Consider the following 20,437-nt stretch of genomic DNA (forward strand, 5'->3'; position numbering starts at 1 on the left):
GGGGCACAACAACAAGGGGCACAGCAACAGGGGCACAACTATAAGGGGCACAGCAAATGGGGGGCACAGCAACAGGGGCACAACTATAAGAGGCACAGCAAAAGGCACAACTACAAGGGGCACAGCAACTGGGGGGCACAACTACAAGGGGCACAGCAACTGGGGGCACAACTACAAGGGGCACAGCAACTGGGGGGCACAACTACAAGTGGCACAACTACAAGGGGCACAGCAACTGGGGGGCACAACTACAAGGGGCACAGCAACTGGGGGGCACAACTACAAGGGACACAGCAACTGGGGGCACAATTACAGGGGTCACAGCTACTGGGGTCACAGCTACTGGGGGCAAAGCTACAGGGGGCACAGCGAGCGACAGGGGGCACAACTACTCGGGCACAGCTAGGGGGCACAGCTATTGGGGGCAAAGCTACAAGGGGCACAGCGACTGGGGTCACAGCTACTGGGGGCACAGCTACTGGGGGCAAAGCTACAGGGTGCACAGCGACTGGGGTCACAGCTACTGTGGGCACAGCGAGAGGGGGCACAGCTATTGGGGGCAAAGCTACAAGGGGCACAGCGACTGGGGTCACAACTACTGGGGGCACAGCGACTGGGGGCAAAGCTACAGGGGCCACAGTGACTGGGGCCACAACTACTCAGGGCACTGCTACAAGGGGCACAGCTACAATGGGCACAGCTACAGGGGTCACAACTACTGGGGGCACAGCCACAAGGGGCAAAGCTACAGGGGTCACAACTACTCGGGGCACTGCTACAGGGGGCAAAGCTACTAGGGGTATAGCTACTAGGCTCACAACTATCGGGGGCGCCTGCTCCATCATCCCAGCCAGCAGCAGCACTCTCCCCTGTCTGTGCTAACGTCTTCCTGCGTCAGCGAGTGCATAATATTCATTAATTTCTCTCTCTCTCGCTCTCTCTCTCTCTCTCTCTCCTCCTGTGGATTACTTTGTTTGTAAGTATAATTTTCATTTTTACAGGTACCGGCCCTATTGGATTCTACCGGACAAGTGGACGTGACCGGCGTGGGATGTAGGTAAGTAATCTCTCATTTTTACAGGAACCACCTATTGGATTCTACATGGACAAGTGGACGTGACCGGCGTGGGATGTAGGTAAGTATGTGTGAGTGTGTGTGTTTTAATAAATTTTTACTTTCACGGTGTGTGTGTGTTGTGTTTTTATTTGGGTATTTTTGTTGTTGTAGAACTACAGGTACCAGCGGGCCCGTTATTTCCTCGCATGCTGGTACTTGAGGTTCTCCAAGTACCAGCAAGCGGGGGAGGCTTGCTGGGCCTTGTAGTTCCACAACAAAAAACAATATTCTTTTTTATACACACTTATGGCTATCAGCCCGGCATCCACCGCCCAGGGGTGCTGGGGACAGCCTCGGGCTTCACCCCTGGCCCTTGGGTGCCTGGAGGGGGGGACCTCTTGATTTAAGGGGTCCCCACTCCTCCAGGGAACCCCGGCCATGGGGTGATTAGTTGGGGAGGTAATGCCACGGCCGCAGGGACCTACATAAATGTGTCCCCCGGCTGTGGCATTATGTCCCTGGCTAGTGGAGCCCGGTGCTGGTTTTAAAAATACGGGGGACCCCTACATCTTTTGTCCCCGTATTTTTGGAACCAGGACCGGTCTAAGAGCCCGGTGCTGGTTGTCTAAATACGGGTAACCCCTGTCCAATTTTCCCCCAGTATTTAAACAACCAGGATTGGCTCAAAGAGCCCGGGGCTGGTTATACTTAGGAAGGGGGACCTCGCATTTTATTTTTTTTTTAACCCATTCAGACCCTTCTCCATTAAGTTAATGGAAGCCCTGGACAACAAAATTGCATTCATGTCCTCCTCCCACTCCCAAACACTAATTTTTTTTTTTTTCTATAAAAATGTACAATATATCACAAGTATGATGAGCAGGCAGGCAGCGGGCATTGGCGGCATCGGATTGAGATGCAAATTAGTGGCGGAGGGCTGGGTCAGCTGATGGTGGGCAAGTTTGTAAGCCATTGGCGGTGGCAGCAGGCATCGGCTCAGAGGCAGTAGCGGGCATTGGCTCGGCGATGGTAGGGGTCATCGGCAGGATTCGGCGGACATTATGGCTGTAGTGCCTCACCAGCCTCTGACCTCACCACACGCCACTGATGTGTACCCAGCACAACATTGGCTGTGAGGGGACCCAGCGGGGGTGATGGCATGACAAGTGCATGCAGGAGTGTCGACAGCTTTGCCGGGCCCTGGTACAGGGAGGGGGTGTGACCAATGGGGGGAGATCCTTAAGACCCTGTTGTTAAAGAAAATGAGAAAGGTAGTGCAGCTGCAAAGCTGGCGCGCACCGAATGGGGGGGTGGGGGCGCTGGTGGGTCTGAGCGGGCGGCATTGCTTCCGCCCATAGGAAGAGAGGAATGACTGCTGCTGCCTGTCTCCCCAGTCTAGCACACAGCAGCGTATGCAGGAGAGAGAGACTGCTGCAGCAGCAGTCCGCTCTCTCACTCTCTCGTTCACAAAGTGTGGATCTCTGCAGCAGGGGAGTATGGGGCAGCGGGACCCAGGCCCTCACTGGGCTCCTCCTCCAGGTAAAGAGTACCTGCTTACCCTTCTCTGTGCCACTGAGTGCATATTACCTTGCTGATGCCGGCAGCGATGGCAGGGAGGACCGCCTGTTAGACCTGCATAGGGGAGCAAGCATCGTCAGCGACATAGGGCCTAATTCAGACCTGATCACTAGCAAGCGATCTTTACACTGCTGGGATCAGATAGTCGCCGCCTACAGGGGGAGTGTATTTTAGCTGTGCAAGTGTGCGATCTCATGTGTAGCAGAGCTGTACGAACAGATTTTGTCCAGTCTCTGCACAGCCCAGGACTTACTCAGCCGCTGCGATCACATCAGCCAGTCCGGGACCGGAATTGACGCCAGGAACCCTCCCTTCCAACGCTTGGACACGCCTGTGTTTTTCCAACCCCTCCCAGAAAACGGTCAGTTGCCACCCACAAACGCCTTCTTCCTGTCAATCTCCTTGCGTTTGCCCGTGCGAACGGATCTGTTGCACAAACCCATCGCTGAGCGGCGTTCCGCTTTGTACCTGTGCGACGTGCCTGCGCATTGCGGTGCATACGCATGTGCTGTTTGGACCTGATCGGCCACTGTGCGAAAGCGCAGCCTAGCGATCAGGGCTGATTTACCCCCATAGTGCATACACACCGGCTGCTACAGAGAATTTACCCGTACAAAGGCGACACATCCTCTCCGCGTTAATATACATTGACCTCCGTTTAACCATGCTGCGATGATAGAGTACAGTTCTCCAGACACTGCAGCATTATTACTGAGCACAGTATTAGCTGTTCACTAAAATTGTTTTACTGCAAGTTGCTAATTAGACACTTATTAGCTTTCTATTTACACAGACTATTCTTTTTAGCACTAACCACTGGATTGTTTGTCTATGGATAGTTAACTAATCCCTTTCTCCGTGAACTCTCCAATTCATATTACTTATTATAATTATTATCATCTATTTATATGGCACCAACAATGACGCAGCGCTGCAGAGAAAATATTTGTCATTCACATCACTCCCGGAACCATTGCTGCTTACAGTCTAAATTCCCCCAAACACTCATACACCCCCACTAGGGTACATTCTTAGGGGGTAATTCAGACCTGACGACTGGGCAGCGATTTTTGCAGTCCTGCGATCAGATAGTCGCCGCCTACAGGGGGAGGGTATTTTAGCTGTGCAAGAGTGCGATCACATGTGTAACAGAGCTGTACGAACAGATTTTGTCCAGTCTCTGCACAGCCCAGGACTTACTCAGCCGCTGCGATCACATCAGCCAGTCCGGGACCGGAATTGACGTCAGGAACCCTCCCTTCCAACGCTTGGACACGCCTGCGTTTTTCCAACCCCTTCCAGAAAACGGTCAGTTGCCACCCACAAACGCCTTCTTCCTGTCAATCTCCTTGCGTTTGCCCGTGCGAACGGATCCGTCGCACAAACCTATCGCTGAGCGGCGTTCCGCTTTGTACCTGTGCGACACGCCTGCGCATTGCGGTGCATACGCATGTGCAGTTTGGACCTGATCGCCCGCTGTGCGAAAACGCAGCCTAGCGATCAGGGCTGATTTACCCCCATAGTGCATACACACTGGATGTGTCATTCCGATCCGTTGGGATAGGCTGCTTCGTTAAAAAATGATGTACCCAGTATAGTCGCGTTATTTTAAAAAACTTCATATTGTCAGTTGCGCCGCGGTTACCCCAGCTTCTGTCGGTACAGGATACTGGGCAAAGCCCGATCTGAAAAGCTGCCAATTCCATGCTCTGCACTGATAATATCATCACAGGTTGGAGATTCATAGGTTTAACAAGCGACTGCTACAGAGAATACCCGTACAAAGGCGACACGTCCTCTCCGCGTTAATATACATTGACCTCCGTTTAACCATGCTGCGATGATAGAGTACAGTTCTCCAGACACTGCAGTATTATTACTGAGCACAGTATTAGCTGTTCACTAAAATTGTTTTACTGCAAGTTGCTAATTAGACACTTATTAGCTTTCTATTTACACAGACTATTCTTTTTAGCACTAACCACTGGATTGTTTGTCTATGGATTGTTAACTAATCCCTTTCTCCGTGAACTCTCCAATTCATATTACTTATTATAATTATTATCATTTATTTATATGGCACCAACAATGACGCAGCGCTGCAGAGAAAATATTTGTCATTCACATCACTCCCGGAACCATTGCTGCTTACAGTCTAAATTCCCCCAAACACTCATACACCCCCACTAGGGTACATTCTTAGGGGGTAATTCAGACCTGACGACTGGGCAGCGATTTTTGCAGTCCTGCGATCAGATAGCCGCCGCCTACAGGGGGAGTGTATTTTAGCTGTACAAGTGTGCGATCACATGTGTAGCAGAGTTGCATAAACTGATTTTGTGCAGTCTCTGCGCAGCCCAGGACTTACTCAGCCGCTGCGATCACATCAGCTTGTACGGGACCGGATTTTACGTCAGACACCCGCCCTGCAAATGCTTGGTCCCGCCTGTGTTTTTCCAGACACTCCCTGAAAACGGGCAGTTGACACCCACAGACGCCCTCTTCCTGTCAACCTCCTTGCGAACGCCCGTGAGAATGGATCTTTCGCACAATCCCGTCACTGACCGGCGATCCCCATTGCTGCGGTCCATCGCGCCTGCGAATTGCAGTGCATACGCATGCGCAGTTCAGATCTGATCGCCCGCTGAGCGAAAACGCAGCCTAACGATCAGGTCTGAATTACCCCCTTAGTCATCAACCAAATTACCTACTACTACGTTTTTGGAGTGTGGGAGGGAACAGGAGCACTGGGAGGGAATCCACACAAACATGGGAAGAACGTACAAACTCTACACATACATCACCTTGGTTGGGACTTGATCTTGTAAGCCAGGTTGGTCACCATGTTGCCCAATTAAGGTTTGTCTATAACGTTCTCTGCATCCATTTATTTTCGTTTTTTTGGGGTGGCATTCTATAATACCAGTTTTCTTACGCTGGTTAGTCATTTTATTGTCTGCTGTATGAATGTTATTAATAGACTGCTGCTATTTTTACATATTTATCGATCATTACATACAGTCTGAGGTTCTGAGGGATTCAGTATTATGTCTTTGCTGGCACGTGTTCTGTGGTCACAGAGATTGTCTGAAACCAGAAGAAGGACGAGCACTGGGGAGAGGACGAAATAGATTTCTCAGAATTAATATACGTATATTAGACTTCTTTTTTATCATGTTGAGACAATAATAAGCAGCTTGGTTTTCGGTCTAAGCAGCAGACACACATCTACAGTACTTTTAAGATTAAGGACAATCTAAAGCCATTGATTAACTGCATCTGTAAATAAATGAAGTGCCAATGCTATGGGAGTACTTGCCTTACCTGTGTGTAAGTAAAACCTAATTAAATGGCGTAGTAGTAATCATGTTAAAAGTCACGTTATTTTATGTTTCTTTCCAATTTGATGTAGGACTGTTCATTATGGGAAGACTTAAGCAACCTATTTATTAACACTATGGGGGTCATTCCGAGTTGATCGTAGATTTAGCACAGCTACGATCAGGCACTCAGACATGCGGCGGGGGGAAGCCCAGCACAGGGCTAGTCCGCCCCGCATGTCAGTGCCGTTCCCCCCCTCCCTTGCAGAAGTGCAAAAGCATCGTACAGCGGTGATGCTTTTGCATTTCAGGAGTAACTCCCGGCCAGCGCAGCTCCTGCAGCTGGCCGGAAGAACCTCTTTGCTGCCCGTCACGCAGCCGCCGCGGCCCGCCCCCCCCCCCCCCCCCCCCCAATGGTCCAGCCACGCCTGCGTTGGCCGGACCGTGCCCCATAAATGGCGGCTTAACGCCGCCATCCAGCCCCCTCCCGCCCAGCGACCGCCTCTGTCTGTCAATCAGGCAGAGGCGATCGCTAGGCAACGAACAGTACTGACCTGATCGCACCGCAGCGATAAACTGCAGCGTGCTATCGGGTGAGAATGACCCCCTCTATTGCAGGAAATCCATCAAAAAAGAAGTGTCTCCTATATGTATGACCACATCAGATGTCTGCAATATCTTTTGTGGTCCCCCTGCTTTTGATCACAAATAGTAGTCCCAAAGGAGGCTCCATGGGGGTAATTTAGAGTTGATCGCAGCAGCAAATTTGTTGTCAGTTGGGCAAAACCATGTGCACTGCAGGGGTGGCAGATGTAACATGTGCAGAGAGAGTTAGATTTAGGTGGGGTGTGTTCAAACTGAAATCTAAATTGCAGTGTAAAAATAATGCAGCCAGTATTTACCCTGCACAGAAACAAAATAACCCACCCAAATCTAACTCTCTCTGCAAATGTTATATCTGCCACACCTGCAGTGCACATGGGTGGTCATTCCGAGTTGATCGCTTGCTAGCTACTTTTAGCAGCCGTGCAAACGCATAGTCGCTGCCCACAGGGGAGTGTATTTTCGCTTTGCAAGTGTGCGAATGCCTGTGCAGCCGAGCAGGACAAAAAGTTTCTGAGTAGCTCTAGACTTACTCAGCCCTTGCGATCACTTCAGTCTTTTGGGTCCTGGTATTGACGTCAGACACCCGCCCTGCAAACGCTTGGACACGCCTGCGTTTTTCCAAACACTCCCTGAAAACGGTTAGTTGCCACCCACAAACGCCCTCTTCCTGTCAATCTCCTTGCGATCGGCTGTGCGAATAGATTCTTTGTTAATTGCATCGCCCAGCAACGATCCGCTTTGTACCAGTACGACGCACCTGCGCATTGCGGTGCATACGCATGCGCAGTAGTAACCTGTTCGCTGCGCTGCGAAAAACGACAGTGAGCGATCAACTCGGAATGACCCCCATGTTCTGAAATGGATCAAGCTCCAAAAAGTTACACTTGACCCTTAAAACTAACATCATTTTTTAGATGGGCTTTATGTGCGCAAAGCCTTTAGGATAGGGCTCAGAAGGGTCCCTCTTCATTAATAGGCGTTTCAACATGTGTGGTCCAATGCCCACTCACACTCCAGCAATTTACACTTTGCAGGAATATCAATACTAACATTATTTTGCAGGAAAAACTCAGGAGATATTGAAGGATTCCACCAAAAATGAAAGTTGAGAATGGCATAGAGGATAACACCAAAGCAGTGAGCTATGTGAAGAGGGGAGAAAATATTATGGTCATACAAAAAGTTAAAGGAAGAATAGTGACATTAGGAGTAGGGGAGATGATATGACATCTTTGGGACATAATAAGTGTCATGACCTGGTCTCTGGTGGTCTCAGCTGGTGAGCTTTGTATGGGAGTTACTGGTTGGAAAGGCAACAGCAGACGAGGTGGGCGTATGTAGGACTTCCTTATATAGTAACTAAAACCGGATGTTGTCGAGACCTGACCAGAGGCGTGGGATTTGGGCTTCGCAGCACCCAGCAAGCAGGTCGCTACCCTCTGGACAGGTACCCCGTAGTTATTAGAGAAACTGGAAGAAAAAGAGACTAGATATAACCGAGGGCACTTGGTCCTTGAGAACACTGAAGAAGTAATTGATGTTAATCGATGCTGAAGACAACCGATAGCACTCAGTACTTGAGAATGCTGAAGAAGTAATTGATGTTAATCGATGCTGGAGATAACCAATGGCACTTGAGAACACGTAGGTATATCCAATGGTAATCAGCACTGGAGAACACGTACAGATATCAGATGGTAATTGGAACTGGAGAACACGTGGAGATATCTGATGGTAATCGGCACTGGAGAACTCGTAGAGATATCTGATGGTAATCAGCACTGGAGAACACGTACAGATATCTGATGGTAATCGGCACTGGAGAACACTTAGAGATATCCGATGGTAATCGGCACTGGAGAACTCGTAGAGATATCTGATGGTAATCGGCACTGGAGAACATGTAGCGATATCTGATGGTAATCAGCACTGGAGAACACTTAGAGATATCCGATGGTAATCGGCACTGGAGAACACTTAGAGATATCCGATGGTAATCGGCACTGGAGAACATGTAGAGATATCTGATGGTAATCAGCACTGGAGAACATGTAGAGATATCTGATGGTAATCAGCACTGGAGAACATGTAGAGATATCCGATGGTAATCGGCACTGGAGAACATGCAGAGATATCTGATGGTAATTGGAACTGGAGAACACGTAGAGATATCCAATGGTAATCGTCACTGGAGAACACGTAGAGATATCCAATGGTAATTGGCACTGGAGAACACGTAAAGACAACCGGAGGACATTGTAAGCACTGGTGAATACTTGAAGCACTGGAGGTCCTAGTCAGGATACAGTACAGAGCCTGAGAACAGCAAATGGGAGCTTGCATTCACTAGAGAAAACAGTTGTTCAGGCAACTTCCTGTTCCCAGAATCCTGTTTAGATACCCTGAGGTAGGTTGTCATTGGTGGAGAGAATCAGCTGAGACACACCAGGAATCCCATTGGAAGACAGTCAGGTCAGCTGACAAATCCAAGATGGCAGTGCCCAGGTCCGGTTTTGGAGGGAACTCTGGACTAGGCCCAAACACCAGACAGCAGACATAATGGAGGACAATGGGAGACAGCAGCAGCTGCTGGGAACTTCATGTGGACACAACGGGACTTTTCGCGATCGGGCCCATGACATTATTCGAGTTTAGCCTCTTTACGCGGCTAAAACTGACTGCTATGGGCATGATAGGGGCGATAATGGGGGTCAATTGAATATCGCCCCACGATCATCCGTCACTTTAGACGGGGGATGGGGTGCAATATATCAACTGAATATCACCCAATGGACAGAGAGAACAGAAGCTGTACCCAGGATCCTGCTGATTACTCACACAGAGGAATCCTACGCAGATGGCTTAATCAGGAGAGAGTAACACAGACACATGCTGCCACTTGGAAACTGAAGTCTGCATGGAGCTTGCAAGACTGAGAGAAATCCTGAAATCTGTTAGTACAGGAGGTAAGGAACAAGGATCACTTAGTACATGCATGAAATAGTGCAGGATCCTGACAATAAGAATTAGATAGCATTGGGAAATCCAAGTGAAGTTAGGCTGGCAAGAGGTACTTGGACATGAGATAAAAGAGAAGGATATAGGTCAGGGGAGAAGAGATAGATTTGTGTGTCATTAGCATAGAAATGGTAGTGGATTTAAGTTGAAGTTGACAGAGAGAATACATATAGAATAGACAACAAGGGCCCATGAGGAGCCACAAAAGATAGATTGAGTGAAGGAGAAGTGTCAATAAGTGAAGGAGCATTCATAAAAGTAGAAAGTAAATGAGGAGAGAACATGTCAAAGGATTGCAGGGTATCAAGGAGAAGAGGATGGCAACTGGATCAAAAGCACCAGAGAGGTCAGCAGGGAGGTGAGTAGGGAGAAGTGACCCTTTAACTTAGCCATGACTAGATCATTGGTGACTTTAATGAGGGCAGTCTCGATGGAGTGTAGAGAGCGTAAGACTGCAGAGGCTTGAGAAGATAGTGAGTGGAAAGAGAGTCAGCCGATGGTGGTCAAGTCACTCAAGTAGTTTGGAAGCAAAGTGGAGAAGTTACATTTGGAAATTGAGGTATGGTCTTGATGAGAGAAGAGGATAATGCGTGAGTGCGGGTAAGGGAACATGCCAGTCGAGAGGGACCGGTTGAAGACGAGAGCCAGGTGCAGGCAAGCATTGTGGGGTTGAGTGTTGAGGAGTTGGGATTGAACGAGATTGAGGGGATAGATCGATGGAGACGATGAAGAGGAGAATGAGTACCTTGTCTTTAGTAACAAAAGGGAAAGGACTGAGGGTGGGTAGGTGATTAGAAGAGAATGGTAGTGTGGGGTTATGGATCTAGCAAGAGCAGATTTCTTTACTCATTATAGAATTTTATGCCTTTGAAAGTAGGTGGCAAAGTCAATGACAGTGAGGGAAGAAGTGGATGGTGGTGTATTTAACAAAGATTCCAGTTGGCAGTAGCAAACAGTTGACAACAAGTGGTCAACTGCAAGTTCAGCTACAAGTGGCAAATTTCTACATTCCTTACAGGGAGCATCTCTCAAGCAATTGGTGAGGGAGCCCACTCGCAAAGACTCAATATTAGATCTAATTCTTACAAATGGTGATAGAATATCTGATATATATGTGGGTGAGCACCTGGGATCCAGTGATCATCAAGCAGTATGGTTTAGTATAAAGACAGGATCCAACTCCTCTCACACAAAAACAAAGGTGTTGGATTTTAGAAATGCAGACTTTGCAAAAATGGGGAGATGTTTAAGTGATTCATTGGCAGACTGGAGGAACTTGGAAGGGGTGCAGGAGAGGTGGAAAAAAATTAAAAGTGCATTACTAAGTGTAACAGACCTTTGTATCAAAATGGTTAGGAAAAGCACCAGGAAAAGGAAGCCAGTGTGGTTCACAAAAGTAGTATCAACTAGTGTGAAAGCAAAAAAGATGGCTTTTAGGAAATACAAACAGACTCAAAATAATAACGACAAAGAGGAGTATCTGGACAGACGGAAGGATGCTAAGAAAGTGATCAGACGTGCAAAGGCAGAATCTGAGGAGAAAATGGCCCAGTCAGTAGATAAAGGGGGCAAAACTTTTTTTAAGTATATAAGTGAAAGGAGAAAATCAAATGGAGGAATAATAAGACTTAAGACAGAGAGTGGGCATTTGGTGGAGGGAGACAAGGCAATAGCAGATCACCTAAATAATTATTTTTGCTCAGTATTTACTACAGAAGAAGGGATGGGGCCACAGTTAAATTGCAAGGACATTCATAAAAATAAGGTAGATGAAAATACATTTACAGAGGAGAAGGTCCTAACAGAACTTTCAAAACTAAAAGTGGATAAATCAATGGGACCAGATGGAATACACCCAAGGATACTCAAAGAGCTAAAAGATGTCCTGGTTACACCTTTAACAGAATTATTTAACCAGTCACTAAATACAGGTGATATTCCAGAGGACTGGAAAAGAGCAAATGTAGTTCCACTGCACAAAAGTGGAAGCAAGGAAGAAGCAAGTAACTACAGACCAGTAAGCCTTACATCAGTAGTAGGGAAAGTAATGGAAAAACTATTAAAAGAAAGAGTAGTGGAATATCTTAAATCAAACAACTTACAGGATCCAAAACAGCATGGATTTACTGGTGGGAGATCATGCCAAACAAATCTTATTGACTTTTTTGACTCTGTGATGAAAATAATAGATCAAGGGGGAGCTGTAGATGTAGCATATCTAGACTTTAGTAAGGCATTTGACACTGTCCCACATCACAGACTGCTAAATAAACTTGAAAGCCTGGGGGTGGATTATAAATTAGTGAAATGGATAAGAACCTGGTTGCAGGATAGGAAACAGACAGTTGTAGTTAATGGAGTGCAATCTATGGAGGGAAATGTTACCAGTGGAGTACCCCAGGGATCTGTACTTGGTCCAGTTCTCTTTAATATCTTTGTTGGTGACATTGCAGATGGTATTGAAGGGAAGATATGCCTTTTTGCAGATGATACAAAGATATGCAACAGGGTAGACACACCGGGAGGGGTCAAACAAATGATTGATGACCTAGGTAGGCTTGAGAAATGGTCAAGAACGTGGCAACTACAGTTTAATGCTAAAAAATGCAAAATCATGCACTTGGGTCTCAAAAACCCAAAGGCTAAGTATAGTATCAAGGGTACTATAATGGAAACTACTGAGGAGGAAAGAGATTTAGGAGTCACTATTTCAAGTGACTTGAAGGCAGGAAAGCAATGCAACAAAGCAATGAGAAAGGCAAGCCAGATGCTTGGTTGCATAGGGAGAGGAATCAGTAGCAGGAAAAAAGAAGTGATAATGCCACTGTATCGGTCATTGGTAAGGCCCCATCTGGAATACTGTGTCCAGTTCTGGAGACCCTATCTCCAGAAGGATATAAATACATTAGAGAGTGTACAAAGAAGGGCAACTAAAATGGTGCATGGCCTACATCACAAAACTTACCCGGAAAGGCTAAAAGATCTTAACATGTATAGTTTGGAGGAGAGAAGGGAAAGGGGAGACATGATAGAAACTTTCAAATATATAAAGGGTCTTAACAAAGTTCAGGAGGGAAACATTCTTCAAAGGAAAAGAAGCATTAGAACTCGAGGGCATACATTGAGACTGGAGGGGGGGAGGTTCAGGGGAAATTTAAGGAAAAATTACTTCACAGAAAGGGTAGTGGATAAGTGGAATAGCCTCCCATCAGAGGTGGTAGAGGCTAAGACTGTAGGGCAATTTAAACATGCTTGGGACAGGCATATGAATATCCTTACAAAGAATCAAGGTTAAAAAAGGGTTGAGATTGCCTAAAGGATAAAATAAAAAAGGGGCAGACTAGATGGGCCAAGTGGTTCTTATCTGCCGTCAAATTCTATGTTTCTATGTTTCTAACTGGGTGAATTGAGGGGAAGTACTGTCGGTTTGCTCTGTGAGATAGAGGGCTGTTTAGCATAAATTGAGAATGAACAAATTCAGTGTTGGGTGATTGGCGCTCAGCAGTATGAGAGAACTTTTGCAGGTGGTGGGTCTGTTTGGAGAGATGGTGTGTGGTGCTGGAGCTGCCTTGTCTAGTGCCGTGGAGAGTGTAGATTTGTAGAATGAGATTAGACAGGGTAGAAATAAGAGAAGAGAGAGGTTAAAGTGAGGCAGAAAAGAGGACTGAGGTGTTTTTTTTAACTGCTTATTTTTCTTTTTTATAGAATGTATTTACCTTTTCATCAGAGGAACAGGTGATCACTGGGATACTCTCTGTATTGTATGGAGATCACTGGGATGCTCTCTGTATTTTATGGAGGACACTGAGATGGTCTCTGTACTGTATGAAGGTCACTAGTATGCTCTCTGCATTGTATGGTGGTCACTAGATTGCTCTTTGTATTGTATATCAGTCACTGGGATACTCTCTATATTGTATATTACTCACTACTGTATGTCACTAGGATGTTCTAAGGTTTGGGAACAGTGAGGCAGGGGTAATGGGATTTATATTTGTCTTGTACACATCTAGGGAAAAATTTATTTTTCTGCCTATTTTTCTTTTGGCCTTACCTACAGTGGATTTGGGGGGTCATTCAGACTGGATTGCTGCAGCGGCAGGGATCGCAGTCTGAAGACCTTTGGGGGTGCGCAGGCGTTGCCGCCGTGCAAAACTATTGCACCCGTGCTGGGGGGGGGCCAGACATGTGGGGCAGACTAGCCCTGTTCTGGGCGTCTCCACGCATGTCTGAGTAACTGATCGTAGATATGCTAAATTTAGCACGTCTACGATCAGATCTGAATTACCCCTTTGGTCTCACCAACATGAGGTCAGTTGAAACATTTGTTCAGAGCCACTTTAAGCTGGAAACACGTTCCTGGTATATAGCGACTCATCTGTGCTTGTATTTTACAGCGACACCAGCACTAACCACAGGCATGTATTCACACGCGGTCCCTGGTACATCTCATTTAACACAGTGGAGATGATTTTAATAGATAGAAACAGTTTTGCGGCACACAAGCCATGTACAGTTATTCTCACAATAGTAACAGACCTGACACAGAGGCACTTCTTACTGCACATATTATTGGATGGGAATTCCGTGAAAAGAAAAGGCTGGTTGGGTTTTCAGTGCAACTTTTTGATGTATCGCCTCAGGAGTCCTTTCAGCAGCTCTTTGCAAGTGAATATATTCTAAGGAATCGGTTTGCTCCCTGACCTCCCCATATTGTGATCCGGTGCAGACTGCTGCTGGCACCAAACACAGAAAGATTAGGCAGACAATGCTTTGTGCATCTCAAAGGCTGCGGCACACATGACGGCGGAACGCTGAAATGCATGACATAACTAGGCTCCGGTGATAGGAAGTACAGTGCAACTGCAGAACACTCTGCCATCTCACAATAGGATTCTCTTTTCTCTTTAAGCTGTAATAGAAAGGTAGATATGGCCACCATCGTTATTGTCTCAGCCGAACATTGTATACAGTACCGTACAGCTGACAACTAAGAAACTAATTAACCTTGGAGGTTTGGAAATCAAAAGTATGCTAAACTCTTCGGAGGAAGTTGGCAAGAAACTAATTAATATTTCTTAGGTTTTCTTGCTTACCAGTGAATGCAACTGAAAGGCGCTACAGTATGTATTGAACTTTTTCTTTTTGTCGCTGCTGTAAGTAGTGGATTGTAACAAAGCAGCCGGGCGGGTCCACTGTGGCATTAGAAAGTCAAGGGATAGAGGGGACCATTCATGATCACTTATTGGACCTTTACACATATGCAAACACTAGTTTCCACATGTCTTAATTGATGGGCCCAGGGCTGCCATCAGAAATTGTGGGACCTGGGACTAACAAAATAAGCAGGGCCCCCCTCCCCCAAAAATAAATAAGTAATTCTCCTGACACTGTATTAAGTCCCCACAATAATGCCCTTGACACCATATTACACCCCCACAGTTATGTCCCTGTCACCATATTATACCCCATACAGTTATGCCTCTGTCACCATAGTCAACAGTACCTGTTCTCAAGTTTTCTGCTCGTTGTCAAGGGAAACCCCCCCCGCCTCAGTTGCCGCAGCCAACCGGCACAGGTCTGCGTTCTTGGCAGAGACCGCTGTTCGCGCCTGCTGCCTTCAACATTTTGAGAAACTCCGTCCCAAAATGGACGCTGCCTCCTCTAGCATTTAAAATAATGATCTATCCTGAGGCAGCAGCCATTTTGGGAGGGACATTTTCAATACTTAGAGCGGGGGCCCTCTCAGGCGCGTGGCAGGCAGTACTGTCAGAGTGGCCAGGCCCGGGACAGATGTGCCCCCAGCACCTCTCTGATGGCGGTCCTGGATGGGCCCATTCATTATTAAAGTCACAATGTGGCCACCATGTATCAAGCAAACTCTGAATAAAATGAAAGTTTTTGGAGTTTGATTGCGGGAACCTCTAGGGTGGCGTTGGTCCCCGGAGCATTGCTCCGTTTTATGTGATGGAGCCCCGGGTTGAGCATAGGAATCTGATTGATTCCTTATCCCACTGCAGTACAGCATCCACTCCCTTGCGTGAAGTCAGGTCGCTAATACTTAGCATCGGAATCATCAGTGGTTGGTATTGCTCTGGTATTTTAGTATCCACCATGGCAACTAGTGGAGAGTAGTATACTTAATTATAGGCCCTCGACAATAAATAGGCCCCATAAACAGGTAAGTGGGATGAGTAGTGTGCCGCAGAATTCAGTAGTAATTAGTACTATGTTACTTTTGATTGCAAGTTTATATAGCTGGAAGCTGTTATGTGTTCTGGAACATGGTGATACCCACACCAGCTAGCCTTCAGCAATAAGCCAGGATGTTGTTAACTAAAGGACTACAAAGCCAGACTATAGGCACCATGACTGCCCTAGTCAAGATTTTGGCTGGTGTCCCCTAGCACCACCACTAGTTCTGCCTCTGACCCAGCACATCTGCTGATGCCAGCTGTTAAGCTGAGTTGGCCCTAGGCCTGGAATGCATGCCCCTATGCCCTAGGTATTTGACTAGTTTGCCTATGCTTAAGGCGGCTCTGCTGGGGCCAGTTTTGAACAGCAGTCATAACTCTTCCAAAGGCACCATCTCTTCTGTGAGACAATGGGCCCGGTTATAAGTCTCATGTAATGCGGACGCAATTTCTCCTGCTTTCTGGCATCGAAAGTCCCATGTAAACATCGGCTGTTATTCTGAGTCAGACACATCTATGCGACCACATCCCTCTCTCCCCCTCAACCTGTTTTCTCACAAGTGCAGCCATGATGGCTTTCATCCACCTCTGTAGCAGCCACATCCTTGGCGCATGAGATCCGACTGAATCAGATGGATCTCTGCATACGCAGCGTAGTTCAGAACAGGACGCAGCAGCTCTGTAGCTGCATGCCGCCCACATTTCTATCCAATAATGCCCACCCAACTGCAACTGAGAAGCCACCAAGATGAGTATGAGGCAGTATGCAACCCGTGACACATGTACCATTTGCCAAAAATAGTTTGGTGCGTCCATATTTGGGATTCAACACAGCTCGCAATCAAGCCCAATGGGTCGATTTAAGCAATAAATACAGTCCAACAAGTCAGAACTATAACATCCAGGCTGCTCTGACTTTAGGACCAGCCACATCATTTAGCCCAATTCATTTACGTCTCATACAAATCATGAGCGGGAGAGGGCTTTTGAGTGTTTGAAAGTCTTTAAATACATTTCCTAAATGGTGTTACAAATGCGTTTTCCTGTATAAAGTGCAAATTAATTCTATACCAAAGTATAGTCCGACCTGTGCTTCTATTATCACCAAGGCTGTCTGATGTTTCACTCATTTTGCTTAAAGAAAAACTGTCATTGGCTGGTCTGATTGTGTTCCCGGTAATGACCTGGGTGAGCCAGTGGAGGGCGCAGGGAGGCAGAAGGTAGGTGGCCTGAGATATGGACAAGTCATATGCTGGAGCACTCCGGAAGATTACACAGTGAGCACAGAGAATTGGCGAGACCTGAAGCAGAGGCGCGGAGTCTAACTCGCCAGGGGTTTTCGCCAGTGACCCCCGCCAGGGGATATGGTCTTTGCTGCGCCTGACGGGCAGGTCGCGGCCCTCTGCTCAGGTTCCTCTGTGGAGGCTGTGAGACACTCGGGTATACAGGGATGCGTATTACCGGATTATGCTGAAGTGTTTAACCATCGATGGTGAGTCCGATGGTGACATGAAAAGGTAAGTATATCGGAGATGGTGAACTCTGGAGTACTTGGGTAGCTGAGGATATCCGGAGCCTGTGTGGGGAATCCTGGACTGAGCACCGCAGACTGGAAAAACACACTGAGATGGAGATAGTGGAAGTCTCTGGCGGCAGGTAAGTAACCAGGAAAGGCAGGTACAGCAGCACACTGGTAAACGGATCTCTGGAGCAAGCCTGGAGCCTTGAGAGCGACGCTGGAGAACTTGCAGAAGAACTGACAAGTTGTTCAAGGCAATGAGGACTCTGGGAAGTCTGCTTATATCCCCCCCAGAATGATGCTGATTGGTTGCTGCTGGCAGCAGCAGCATGCACAGAACCAGGAAGTAATTACCTGGATAACCTGGATCATGTGACTCTGCATCATGTGACTCTGGATCATGTGACTCTGCCAGAGTCAGTGGAAATCATGCTAGTAACCACAGAAAGCACCAGTGGCTGATCTGCGGCACAGAATACACATGCGTGCCGGTAAGTGGCGTATGCGAGCAGTGCGTGAACTGTGGTTCCTGACAAAACCTTTCTGTGGCCCCCATTACATTCCACCTTTTCAATTTCATTTAAATACTCATGTCTCGCAGGTATGTGGGTTCATAAAAGGTACATTCATACCCCTAGCCCGTACTCACCAGGAGAAGCCCTGATCCACCCGTCAGTCGCCCGCTTGGGTTCAAGATCATCCAACTTCATCCTAGCCCCCTCCCCCGAGGCAAGATCATTCAACTCCATCCCACCTGCGAGTTAAGATCATCCGACCCTTACATCCCCATCCAACCCTTATATCCGACTCCATCCCAAACAAGATGATTCGACTACTAACCCTTGCCCCTGAGCCAAGATCAACAGGCTTCACTCCGGCTAGATCATCCAACTGTATCCCACCAACAAGGCAAATTCAACCAACTCCTAAACCCCCCCCCCCCCCCAATCCCCCTGAAGCAATCTCATCTGACTCCACCCAATTCCACAAAAAATAGATTATTTTATTCTGACTCCCTGCACCCGTGGTAAGATGGTAAGATCACCTGACTCCACCGCACCCACGGGCAAGATCATTCAATTCCTACCCCCTGTCCCTGTGGAAAGATCATCAGCCTCCACCCCACCCCTGAGGCAGAGATCATTCAACACCACACTACCCCCTTAGCTGGTAAGAGATAGCTCTTCAAAGAGATGCACAGACAGTGGTGGATTTCCCACTAGGTACGTAAGGGGGTGGTACTTCCTTGGAGCGGTATGGGGGGGGGGGGGACATCAGGCTGATGAGGGCAAATGATTCTATTGAATTTTACATTTTGTTCTGGGAGGTGGTAGTAGGGCGAGGTTGGGGCTGCTTTGGTGGTCTCAAGGCGTCTGGACTGGTCCCAAAATAAAAGGGACAGTGACGACATGGGGGGGCAATAATGTGCCTAGGGGTGGCCTGACCCCTAAATCCGCCCCTGAGCACAGACTTTGGTATAACTTTTTCCCCGGCGTGTGTATAGCTGAGACCCGATGAAGTGGGTGCAAAAGGAAAGTCCTGAAATAGAAATCCAGTCTGATCAAGCAGAGGTCTAAAGGGCATTGGCTGCTAAGCCTTTTATGCCCTCTGCCCCTCATGACTGTAATTCCAGTCTTACATCTAGCCAAGAAATGCAAGCTACATGTAAATATTACATATAATATTGGTGCAAGTTCACGTGGGTAATGTTTTCTATTTAACTAGCCTTTTTTTGCAGCTGATTACAATGTGTGATCATGAGTACGTCAAGTGAAAACTAAAATATAAATATTCGGAGTCTCGGGATTCTCCCTGATATGCCTCAAAGGCGTCTCATCACACTTTTCTTTCTCAGCGTTACTCAGAGCCTAATACAGACCTTATTGCAGCAGCAAACTTGATAGCAAATGGGCAAAACCATGGTGGTCATTCCGAGTTGTTCGCTCGTTATTTTTTTTCGCAATGGAGCGATTAGTCGCTAATGCGCATGCGCAATGTCCGCAGTGCGACTGCGCCAAGTAAATTTGCTATTAAGTTAGGTATTTTACTCACGGCATTACGAGGTTTTTTCTTCGTTCTGGTGATCGTAATGTGATTGACAGGAAGTGGGTGTTTCTGGGCGGAAACTGGCCGTTTTATGGGTGTGTGCGAAAAAACGCGGGAGTGTCTGAAGAAACGGGGGAGTGTCTGGGTGAACGCTGGGTGTGTTTGTGACGTCAAACCAGGAACGAAACTGATTGAACTGATCGCAGTGGCAGAGTAAGTCTCGAGCTACTCAGAAACTGCTAAGAACTGTCTATTCGCAAATCTGCTAATCTTTCGTTCGCAAATCTACTATGCTAAGATTCACTCCCAGTAGGCGGCGGCTTAGCGTGTGCAAAGCTGCTAAAAGCAGCTTGCGAGCGAACAACTCGGAATGAGGGCCCATGGGGGTAATTCTGAGTTGATCGCAGCAGGAATTTTGTTAGCAGTTGGGCAAAACCATGGCCCTCATTCCGAGTTGTTCGCTTGCAAGCTGCTTTCTGAGTAGCTCCAGACTTACTCAGCCACTGCGATCAGTTCAGTCAGTTTCGTTCCTGGTTTGACGTCACAAACACACCCAGCGTTCACCCAGACACTCCCCCGTTTCTCCAGCCACTCCCGCGTTTTCCCCAGAAACGGCAGCGTTTTTTCGCACACAGCCATAAAACGGCCAGTTTCCGCCCAGAAACACCCACTTCCTGTCAATCACATTACGATCACCAGAACGAAGAAAAAACCTTGTAATGCCGTGAGTAAAATTAAATACCTAACTTAATAGCAAATTTACTTGGCGCAGTCGCACTGCGGACATTGCGCATGCGCATTAGCGACTAATCGCTCCATTGCGAAAAAAAAATAACGAGCGAACAACTCGGAATGACCACCCATGTGCACTGCAGGGGGGGCAGATATAACATGTGCAGAGAGAGTTAGATTTGGGTGGGGTGAGTTCAAACTGAAATCTAAATTGCAGTGTAAAAATAAAGCAGCCAGTATTTACCCTGCACAGAAACAATATAACCCACCCAAATCTAAGTATTAAAAATATTTCAGTGTAGGAGACCACTAACAGGTTAAACTCAATGGACAAACCTCAGAAACTATGTTACTATGTATGTTTTAT

The sequence above is a fragment of the Pseudophryne corroboree genome, chromosome 4, assembly GCF_028390025.1.
Source record: "Pseudophryne corroboree isolate aPseCor3 chromosome 4, aPseCor3.hap2, whole genome shotgun sequence".
Lineage (NCBI taxonomy): Eukaryota > Metazoa > Chordata > Amphibia > Anura > Myobatrachidae > Pseudophryne > Pseudophryne corroboree.